Here is an 11,713-nt window from a genome sequence, read left to right on the forward strand (position 1 = left end):
TGCTCTTGATAAAAGTGGAGTGGTACGTGCCTGTGTTTTGTGAGTGCACATTCACACAGAACAGACTGAATTTGAACTAGAGAGAACTATTTCTCCTCCTATTAGGAGGAGAAAGTTGTGTCTAGAGTTGATAAGGATTTTATTAGAGCCTGTATATGAAGACTACAAAAGGCAGGGCATTTACATCAATATCTATAAAAGATAGTCTCCTTTATCAGAGAAAAAAGATGTTGGCCACCAGGGGGCAATAATTTCTTCTGTTCCTCAAAAGTAGAAATAATCTATTTTGAGTCAGAGTCAGTTGTTAATACAACCTCCTGACATTTGTGAGCTTTATAGTATGGATACTTTCACCTCTAAGTTCAAAACTGGCTGCTGTTTCTAGTGACTAAAAATTCTTCACTTGTGAAAGTTAACTGATGTAAGTGAAACAACTTTGGTCTTTTCTGCTCATTTTTTTTTGACACAGTTGTCTGCAACACAGAATTGATAGTTAGCCCCTGTTCTGGCAGGTCAATTAAGATCAAATGAAAAACCTAATGGGAAAAGTAGAGAAAAAATAACTTTAAAAAATATCCTCTCGACACGCAAGGATTAAAAATGTCTTTTCCTCAGATTTCCTTAATCATTTAAATTTACAGTGATCCATCAGTCAATCTGTCTGTCTACACAGAAACATCTAAGCTCTCTACATTTCAACTGAATAGATTCCATTTTTACTAAAGAGCATATTAAAATTATTTTCATACGTGATAGCTGAATGTGAATTAATTTGAATAAGTTTTATCCCTGATATATATTTCCCATTAAGTTATTTTTTTCTAACTAGATTTTGAGTTGTTATCATAGCTTTCAATTAAAATTTCAATAGGAAGAGTTAGTAGCTATTCAGGGAAAAGCTATTGAAGGATATTATTTTGGTCTTGTAAACAAATTTCATGCCAGAAGATTTAGCAGACAAGCTGCCAGAAAGCTCTGGCTTTCTTGCCACAGTGCTCCTAGAGATATCACAGAATAACTGTGGTCAGCAGATCTGAAGTCTTTTCAGTGTTTTAAAGCATTTTGAGTGAAGGCACTCTTAGAGCATGAATGACTAATGGATTCATCCTGTACAGTGTTATTCATCACGGCCTGTTTTGCAGATTCTGAGTGGTCAGCTGTCCCATTGTGGTGACCAGGCTTCCAGAAATAAGGCCACTTGTCTGAAGTGGAGCACACATATGGATGTCATTTAAGAGAGACTCCTAGTATTTTGGTGGAATTATGATTTGAGCTATGTGGAACAGATATAAATAGCATCATTCTGGTTTCTCCAGTATGTCCTTGCTGTTTCCATTTGCTCCATCTACTAGAACCTCTACAGACAGAAGGGAGGAATGTGTCTGCAAGAAAAGGAAAGTTTAGCATCTGCTTTGGAGCAGATGCTCAGCATCATGTGCTACCCAAATTAGCTGGCCATCAGCCTCAACCTTGCTGGAGTCAGCTTCTGTCCTAATATTTGGAAGAACAATACCTTGCAATGGGAACCCTTGCTGAGAGACCTGTGGATTTATTAATTACAAATCAAGCTGAGCTGTCACATGAGCCTTCTGTTCCTGTGTTCAAAGCCATAAAAGTTTTCACTTAGGAGGTACTGACTGCAGCTAACATACTCTGCGAGATCCTTCATTGATACTGCTCCTATAACACATCCAGCGTTATAGTTTGGAGAAATGGTTATTGTAGAGAAGCTTAACAGATTGCTAAAAAAAAAAAAAGTAAAACTGCAAGCATTTAGATAAGAAGTGATTTTCAGAATTACCAGAATAGTTTTATAGTTGGCATGTCAGGTTTTAAAGTCCTTGTGTGCTGAGACTCAAATCTGTACGAGTCCCTACTAGGCCGTGTGCATAGTCTTAGAGCACAAAGATTTAATATATGTAATGTGATTCATACATTTTCCATTCTAGAACCACCTCTGCTGCTGCAGCAGAAAGGTGATGAAGGAGGAATGAACATTGATTGCAAGGGTTCTGGGAGGGAATATCCAAATGCTGGAAAAATTGTTCTGTGGCTATAGCTATCATTCTGCTTACACATTTGTCCCCTAGCACAGTGACCCAGGAAAGGTAAGAGCACTAAGTACCAGTGCCCTGGTGAGAGCCTTGTGCAAAGAGACCAACAGAGATCAGAGAGGGCTCTAAGTGGAAACTTGATTGACTTCTCCATGTTATGTCCTGCAGAGACTATAGCATAGCAGTTTGTGAAATATCTCAGTTTGTCTAAAAAACTCCTCTAACCTGGATGAATCAGCCTAGTTATTTTTAAATTGTGACAGTTTCATGATGTACACTGAGAATATCCTTACAGTCAATTGATCAGTTACTTGATCAGTATTGATTCGTGCTGCCACCACCACAGAGAAACAGGTAGCAGATGATTTGTTCAAGTGGCTGCACAAAATGGTATTATTAACTAAGGCCACAGAGACAATCCATAACAAAGTATAGCATTCATTAAGAGTGGCCAGAAACCACAAAAATTACAGTGACTGAGCATGAAATCTCTCTCTGAGGTTTTAAAAAATTAAGAGAGAAGATGGCAGAGGAAGAGGAAAGGGATAAGACAGGTCTTCCTCAACCTGGCCACGACCTGGCTACCCATCATGTCCTCCACCTTCAAGAGGCATGGGACAAACCATCAGCCTATAATTCATTGTCAGTGCAACAAATGCCAGCTTCACAGGTTGAAAGGAGCTGGAGCAGAGTCAATCTGACTGCAATTAAGATAGCTGCCAGTGCCCTTGTTTTTGTGAAGTTTTTGTGTAGTTTTTCTCCCATGGTAACATTGTGCAAAATGGAGAAATGTTTCAAAAAGTGCCCTACTGGATTGCACCCTACTGGAAAGACAGGTTCTCTGACACCGTCTCTCCTCTCCATATGTGCTTCTGAATGGCCAGAACACTTGCCTCAAAGTACGAGATGCATTTAAACCTAGCCAGACTGATTTCACAAAAGTTCTGCAGGCACCAGTGCCTAAATTAGTCGTTCTGGAGGTGGGCTTATATTCTGTAACAAAAAAAAAAAAGCAGACTAAAAATAAATCAGTGTAAAGAAGTAGATTCAGAAAGTTAGCTGTGCATTAACAACATTCTGGATACTTAATATAAAAACTTTAAAGCTTTTCTCGAAAAAAGGAAAACAATGCAGAAGATCTTGGGTGCTGCTGACAGTTTTTAATAATAGGAAAAATGAATTAAAATCTGTTTGTGATACCTAATGATGTGAAACTGATGCATGCTTATATTATCCCCACTGTTATTCTGGTCTATAGGTTCATTGCATGCAACTTTTCTGGCCTCCTCTAGCGGCAGTGAGCTTTGCTGTGTCTGCAAGACAGCCTTTCCATGATTACAACAGTTTTTATTTTCTTTGCATGCAATAAATGAATGAAAGGGCAATTCTGTGACTGATTTTATAACACAGAATTTCCTACTAGGCTATTTTGCAATATTATACAAATCATATAGAATACACCCTTTTAATAAGTTGCTTTTGATCTTGTGATTACTATGGTCTAATGTACAAAGTGGGAAAGTGGTTTCTCCAGTGAGTTAATCTCCTTTTTGAAAGTATCAAAAGGGGAGCTCTCATTAGTTCATGAGTCATGATGTTGATTACGTCTAATGAGAGAGCTCATATGAGAAAACCATAGGCTGAAACTGATGACAGTTTTGTTTTGATTGACAATTGATTAACTTACTGCAGAATAATAACAACAAAAATAAATAATAGTAATAATGATAAAACATATAAAAATGACTACTATATCAAAATTTGAGTACAAGCAACTATTGCTACTCTAGAATTTTGTGAACTTTGCCTTTTTTTTTGGTTAAAAATGATGACTTTTTGAGCCAAACAATATAATGGCATTCTATAGTTTTACTAAAACTGTTTTCCAGATCTGGTAAGTAGTTTTCCTGTACCTTCCACATAGCTTCCAATCCTACATGAAATATCACTGAATCCCTTTTCAGTTCCAAGTTAGACACGTAACTTTGGTTTTCCACATCTTAGAAATGTTAGAAACATCCCATATGTTAAATCATTGATTCTCATCTTTATTATTTCTATTATTCCTTTTAATATATTTTGAAATCTTGACATTATCAGTGAGTTAGGGAAGTCTTTTCCCACCCAGCTTTGGCAGCACCGAGTTGCAAACTATTTTAATGAACATGTGTTGTATTCATTGCATTAGTACCGAAAATAGCTTTAGAGTTTTGTAATGATCTTCAAGTGCCATTATCTTTATTTCTAATTGCAAAGACTTCTGTGTTTATAATTTCTTTCATGCATCCATGCACCCACAACAGAAAAGAACAGCACAACATATACAAAAAAGCAAATAGGAATTTGTTCTCTAATCTAAATGGTCCATGTAAGAACAACGTGCTTTGTAGTTGTGCTGTAAAAAGTGACAGTTCAGAAGTGTAATGATGAATATTGAAGTTATGTGCAGTATGAGAACAACTGTGGCTTTCCCTCCGAAGGTAATGCCTCCTATTTTATGATGTTGGCCCACCATGTGAGAGGTGGATGTTGGTGGTACAGCAGTAGAGGCTGAACCTTCCCACCAATATCCCATTACATGTTGTTGCTGTGCAACAGATGGCAGCAGAGGGATAGTCTGACAAAATGGCGACTGACATGGAAGAGCGTATGAAGGAAAGGCGTGTCATTGAATTCCTCCCTGTGGAAAAAATTGCACCTATTGGCATCCATTGACACTTCCTGAATGTATATGTACACCAAAAAGCAGATATGGCACAGTGAGGGGTGGGTGTGCATTACAGCAGTGGTGACAGTGACAGTGGGTCACCTTCACTGGTGCTGATGTAAAAATCAGTGCAGCATGCAAGCTCTTGTTCATTGCTGGTGAAAACGCACAGCTGATGGTGGTGACTGTGCTGAAAATGAGTGTTTTGTAGTTGAGACTTTGCTCTGTCAAATATTGTTATTGTGCTTTTGGTATCTGTTGTAGTCTCCACGGAAAGAAATAGAAAACATTACTTTCAGAGCATCCTACATGCTAAGTATGTGTTTCATTGCAGGTATGTTCCTATGGAATACATTAGACACTGCAGGAACTTTTAGACCAAGCAGAAGTTTACTTAGAGAATTACACACATTAGGTTGGAGGGATGAATTGCTATCAGAAGAGTGAAGGAAGTTCATATATTTGAATTCTGGTTTAGACAGGGTTTAGGAGAGCAGCATATGACCTACGGTCTAAACTGTGATATTCCAGGCTATCAGCATGTACCTAAATTTTCAAACTTGCGTGTGGAATGTGTCAAATATGTTGAACAGTGAACTAAAATGGAATCACTTTGATAGGAAAATCTTCAGAATGCTTAGTGTTTAGGAACTGAATACTCCCTCTTTGTTCACTTTCTCTGCAGTGCCAAAAGGACACTATTAATGTTGCTATAATGCTCTTTATGCCATACTGACTTGAAGAAGTAAGCAATCCACAACAGAGGAAATCGATACTGTAGCTTGAAGATTGCTATTTGTCTTTTTGCCCTAAAGAAGTGTTTTGTGCATAAAACAAGTCTACATTTTTGGCTACAGCAGCATGCTCGAAATGTGATGGATCTGCTTAAGGAGATCAATGTTTTCTGAATACCCATACAGCACATTTATCTTTGTGCTGTGAGCTCCTTATTCTGTGCCATAGCAAATATGGTCACTTCCAACTTCTTGCTTTTTCACTCTTACATAGCATCTGTAGGGACTAAAAACAATCCTTCAGGGGATGCAGTTGCCTTAAGAAGACAAAGAGAGAATAAATGGATTAGTGAGAAAGAAGGAAACTGAAGTGCTCATCTGTTGTGAGTATATAATTTAAGATTTCTATTAGATAGTACAAAGATTGTGAAAAAATAAACAAAATTTCAGTACCAGTGTAACTTCAGGATCTCTCAGTCAGGCACAACCTCAAATTACATATGTATGACTGCACATTTGTAATCATATATGCAAATCCTTACAGATAGATTGGTTGATGGGGACTGATTTGCCTAACTGCGTTATGATTATTTCTCAGCAGCTCTATCACACATAAATCCCTTACAGTCATTTGTCACTATGACCTAATCAAAGCAAAAATATTTGCAGTAACAGTGATTATGGAAGTTTCTAATTTTATAATCATTGGCACCCAGACAGCTGTTGGTTCCAGTTCTAATTTTCCTTGGTTCAAGACAGTGAGGAGCAGGGCTCAGCCCACTGATGAGCTGAGCAGTGATGAAAGCCTGGCTTAGGGCACCCTTAGAGAGAGAGCAGGTTTTGTCAAGAGAGTCCTCATCTCTCAGAAGCGTTTTACCAAAAGCATTTTGCCAAAGGCAATCTGCTTAGCAGGAGGTTCGTCTTGGGAGACATTCCTTGGAAGTATTTTCCCTTGCAGGGGCTTGTCTGTAGAACTGTTCCCTGAGGCTTTTCCCCAAGCATGAGGACTTATCTGTCATAATCTTAATGTTCTAACAACAGTCTTTTTTAATTATTATTTTTTTTTATATATACATATGTATATCTGTGTAACAGATTAACTGTAGTCTTACACTGCTGCAGTATATGTCACATACAGATTTCTCCAGCTCTCTCTAAAATTTAAGATCTTCAGATCTGTGCTAGCTACAAAAATGGCCACCTCAGCTTCTCACTTTTTCCATATAGAGCAAAACTGCCGCCACCTTCTCACACTCCAGATTGCATATACAGACTCAGAATTGTTACACCCTCAGTGCACACGCACACATAGCACTCATTTCTGCTGACAGGAATCACACTTACAGCCTGAGCAGGAAGGTACCATTCTACATTTAGTTCTCTCAGTCAGCGGTACAAAGACTGAATTCATGTTCTCATTTTGGGCTTACCGTTTTCTCTCTTGAAACTGATCTTCTCGGTGAAGTGCTCCACTGTATTTTGCAGTCTGTAAAAACTCATCTGTCACCTTTTAGTGAGTATGGAAAACATCTCTGCCTTGTTTTTAGCATATGCCGCTTTGCAGACAATGTGTATGGATGTGATGGAAATTACTAATACTTGCAAGTGAAATGTGCACCTGCCAGATTTCCTTTCTGACTAGGTTTACAGCAGCTTACTCTGCTGATTTCAACAAACTCTTTGCTTACACCGCTACAAATGGAGAATTAAGCAAAAGAGTTCAGAGTAGGAAATAGAGCATCTCCTTTGCGGCTTCTGAACCGCCCGCAATATCTCCCAGGGCCTAATCTTTGAGGTATTTAAATATGTAGAGTCAGAGAGACAACTCTGTGCTCAGCATTAGGTACACAGGAAAGGACTTGGTTGCAATAGAGTCCTGAGGGTTTTTACTCCAGTCCTCAAAGCAGTTAGCTGTAGATAATACCCTAATTTCGGAGACAAAGTGCCTTCAAAAGTAAGGTAATTCTCTTTTTCAATGTACTGCATGGCAGTTATGTTTTAGACAGCTGCATCTTTTCATTGCTACGCAGTATTTACCATCCTCTTTCCCAAGATTCCCTTGCCCTATTTTCAGAAGTTTGCCTTGAAGTACTACTGATTTTCTTTGGCCTTGAATATTATGCATTATAAATATGATTTGCTTAGAAGTTTGTAATGCCTTTTTATCAGCGGTTGGTATGACTGTGCAGCTGTTTGGCAATTACATACTATGGAGCTGAACAGAAACTTTAAGACATGAAGCATTTCTAGGGAAGTTTGATAGTTGAAAAAAACCTGACCTAAAAGTGAAATCTCAAATACTGGAAAAAAGGAAATAGACTTTTCTCTGCAAATGCTATGATGTTTTTGAATGTCAATGCATTTGAAGGAATATCCACCAGGAGATCACTGTTCTTAGCACCATTTTATATCGTATTTCCTCCGGTAGCGAAAATTAATTTTAAATGTCATCTGTTTAATTGTTTGTTATGCCTAATTAAAACTGGTAATTTATTTGATTTATTTGTAGCCTACTTAGTGCATTGCTTTCTCTAAAAAATTACAGGAATTTGATTTGTAATTACAAAGATTGTATTTCCTTAAATATCTCTTTCACAGTGTTTTTACCCTGGACAAAAATAACGCCATTTTGGTAATGGGGAGTTCTATCATTTTTGAAAGACGGATCATGGACAAAGGGAGTTTTGTATCTTAATGACAAATTATTCTCACTCTACAGATGGTAAACATGATATCAAGAAAATGCGCTTTCTTACCTTCAGAAAGATTTAGCAGCCTGTGCCCTTGTTTATTTTCCCAGTGACTTACCAGAGCTTATGTTGTGGACTGGGGCATGCAGCACAAACGGAGGTGCATTGGGCTGGGGAGGCCAGAACTAAAGTGCATTCCCTGGAGCAGTAGTTGTAAAGGCTCATGATGGAAAGCAAAATAAATCTGAAGCAGTGTATTCTGGGAGAAGGAGTAGGTGCTTATAAAAACTAATAAAAAATTCCAAGATCTGTTTAGTGATGTGGTATTTAAGAAAAATAAATTGATTAGATAAGATGGGCATTTTTCACAATGAACATTTTCAAAATAATATGGAAAGGGCAAAAATACGGAGGTTTTTCATCTTTCTTTGCTGATGCAAAATTGACCTTTTTAGCGGGCTGTTTTGTGCGTCAAAAATTACTTCTGGACAAATACTTAAGCAGCATATTGCTAAAATATCTTGAATATAGACAGTGAGAGCTGTCAATCTCAGTAAGGTTCTGCTCTCCTAGTGGTCTTTAGAGCTAGTGGTGACCCTCATATGAGAATGCTGTGACTCTGAAAATTGACCCTTAGCAGGGAGAGGGGCACACTTGCCTAATCTTATTTAGTGCTCATACTGTGAGATCAAAATCAGGGTGCATGAAGAAGCCAAAAAATTCCTTGGCATCTTGCTAGTGAGGGGCAATTACATCTACCAGAGCTGCTGCAGTGCGGAGTGGAGTCCTCTACTGACAGGAATCATAGAATGGCCTGGGTTGAAACGGACCACAATGATCATCTAGTTTCAACCCCCCTGCTATGTGCAGGGTCACCAACCACCACACCAGGCTGCCCAGAGCCACATCCAGCCTGGCCTTGAATGCCTCCAGGGATGGGGCATCCACAACCTCCTTGGGCAACCTGTTCCAGTGTGTCACCACCCTCTGTGTGGAAAACTTCCTCCTAATATTTAACCTAAACTTCCCCTGTCTCAGTTTAAAATCATTCCCCCTTGCCCTATTACTATCCACCCTCGTGAACAGCCATTCCCCTTGCTGTTTATATGCTCCCTTCAAGTACTGGAAGGCCACAATGATGAAGTCTTACCAGAGCCTTCTCTTCTCCAAGCTGAACAAGCTCAGTTCCCTCAACATTTCCTCATAGGAGAGGTGCTCCAGCCCTCTGATCATCTTAGTGGCGCTCCTTTGGACCCGCTCCAAGAGCTCCACATCCTTCCTGTACTGGGGGCCCCAGGCCTGGATGCAGTACTCCAGATGGGGCCTCACAGGAGCCGAGTTGAGGGAGACAATCATCTCCCTCTCCCTGCTGGCCACCCCTTTTTTAATGCAGTGCAGAACACAGTTGGCCTTCCAAGCTGCAAGCACACATTGCTGGCTCATGTCCAGTTTCTCATCCACCAAGACCCCCAAGTCCTTCCCACAGGGATGTTCTCCAGGAGATCTTCCCCCAGTTTGTACAAATAACTTGGATTGCCTCAGCTCACATGCAGCATCCTGCACTTGGCCTTATTGAACCTCATTAGGTTTTCATGGGCCCACTTCTCCAGCCTGTCCAGGTCCCTCTGGATGGCTTCCCTTCCTTCCAATGTATCAAGTGAGGAACTGGACATCAGTTCTTGCTGTGGTCCATTACTACAGTCTTAAGTGCGTGCATGTATGCACTTTTTAAGAGCTCATGGGAGCTTATTACTTGGTGAACGCAAATTCCCCTTTTCGTGCTGTTGCAGAATGCCATGCTTGCACAGACAGTTGAAAGTTTATTTACTACAAAATATTTCAAGTATGTTTGCTTTTTAAGGCTTGGCAATATCTTGTCAATCTTCTTTATCATTTTAATGATTAACTGAAAGAGATTTAATATACCTTTTTTTTCCCTATGGGGCATCTTAGAGAAAGTAACACCAACACCCCATTGTGCAGCTGCAATTCCTGAGGTAGCAACAAAATCTGAATAGGTTTATGTTCTTATCTGTTTGCACTGACTGTGTTATATTTACTTTTCTTTCTCAGGACTTAGAGAAGTACTAAAATTAGGTCAGATGATGCCTCCTTCCATTTAAATTCTAAATGTAAACAAGAATTGAAACAAATATTTGCTGGCTTTTTGTAAACAGTAAGATATTTGAATATTTTTGAGGCCATGACTTTAGTTTAAGCCCCCTCTACAGTCACTGAAGATAAACAGGTCTCCAGTACAGGTTTATCAGTCCATGTAGGTGTGAATTGTTCACTGGAATGACCTATCTCTCTTTATTTACCTGGTGTAGGGAACCTGCTTTGGCAGGGGGGTTGGACTCGATGATCTCTGGAGGTCCCTTCCAACCCCTACAATTCTGTGATTCTGTGATTGACGACAGAGAACAGTAGGGCAAATAAATTCAAAGCTCAGTCCTGTCACCTGTAGGATGACATGAACAGCCTATTGCTCAAAGCAACGTCAGCCACGAGATCAGCCCAAATGGCTTTTACCCACTTGGATCGTGAAGACCCCTGATGTCTGAGAGGGACTCTCTGGATGGCACGTTACAGCGTCTGACTGTTTTCATGGTGAAAAAGTTTATCTTCATATCAGTCTAAATCACATTTCAAATTTTGCCTGCTGTCTTACACCACGTCACCATGCATGGCTGTGGAGAGCCCGGCCCCATCTTCTAACTCTGGAGGGCTGCTCTTTGGCTTCCCCGAAGCCATCTCTCCTTAAGGCAGAATAGGCCCTGCTCCCTCAGCATCTCCTCACAGGGCAGGAGCTCCAAGCCCCCAACCATCACGGTGGTTACACATGGTCTGGTTTATCCACATTGTTATTGTACTCATCACTGAACTCATCTACCACAATTGATTTTCATCTTTAAATCCTTTCACTAAACTCAGAAACAAAACATTGCTAGCAAAGAAAGGTAGAGACACTCAGTGCTTACCTGTTTTGGCTTCTACTAAATCACCATCCAGCAATGAGTCCACATTATGCTAGTTCAGCATGTTGCTATGAACGTACTAGCACAAGCTCTTTTTGCTGTTTTTAATGTATCTTCCAGTTTCTATCACAGGTAACCTTTGGCTTTTCTGACACCATTCCAACGTGCTGAAGTAATGTTTTTAAATTCCGTACTTGTCCTTCTTCCTGTATATTACCTCTTACTGTTGCCTCTGTGCTGAAAGTCCCCTGGTTAGTCAAGCCAATTTTCTGGTATTTTTGCTAGTCTTCTTGAATATTGGGAAGGACTGCTCTTAGTAGGACATGGTCATGAAAGATTTGCTAGCTTCCTCCAATTGCTTTACTTGTTAAAGCTGCCATAGGATCACACCTAGGCATTTTCCTAAATAAGTTGAAGTCTACTGTTCTGAAATTTCAGGTCTTTACTCTGCTATCTTGCCCTAAATATCAAGAAGTAAAGCCCAGCACAGTTTTCCAGCTTACATTCAGCATGAAATATCCTTATCTTATTTAAGCCCTAATTTTTCTAT

At 39.6% G+C, this 11,713-nt stretch overlaps 1 protein-coding gene across 4 annotated transcripts in view; it reads left to right on the plus strand.

The window, feature by feature from the left end:
• Positions 1 to 11,713, plus strand: part of GRM8 (glutamate metabotropic receptor 8) — a 331,978-nt gene that overhangs the window by 39,726 nt on the left and 280,539 nt on the right. The gene's annotated exons all lie outside the window — the stretch shown is intronic.

Source organism: Phasianus colchicus, chromosome 1, assembly GCF_987193195.1.
Source record: "Phasianus colchicus chromosome 1, bPhaCol1.hap1.1, whole genome shotgun sequence".
NCBI classification, from domain to species: domain Eukaryota; kingdom Metazoa; phylum Chordata; class Aves; order Galliformes; family Phasianidae; genus Phasianus; species Phasianus colchicus.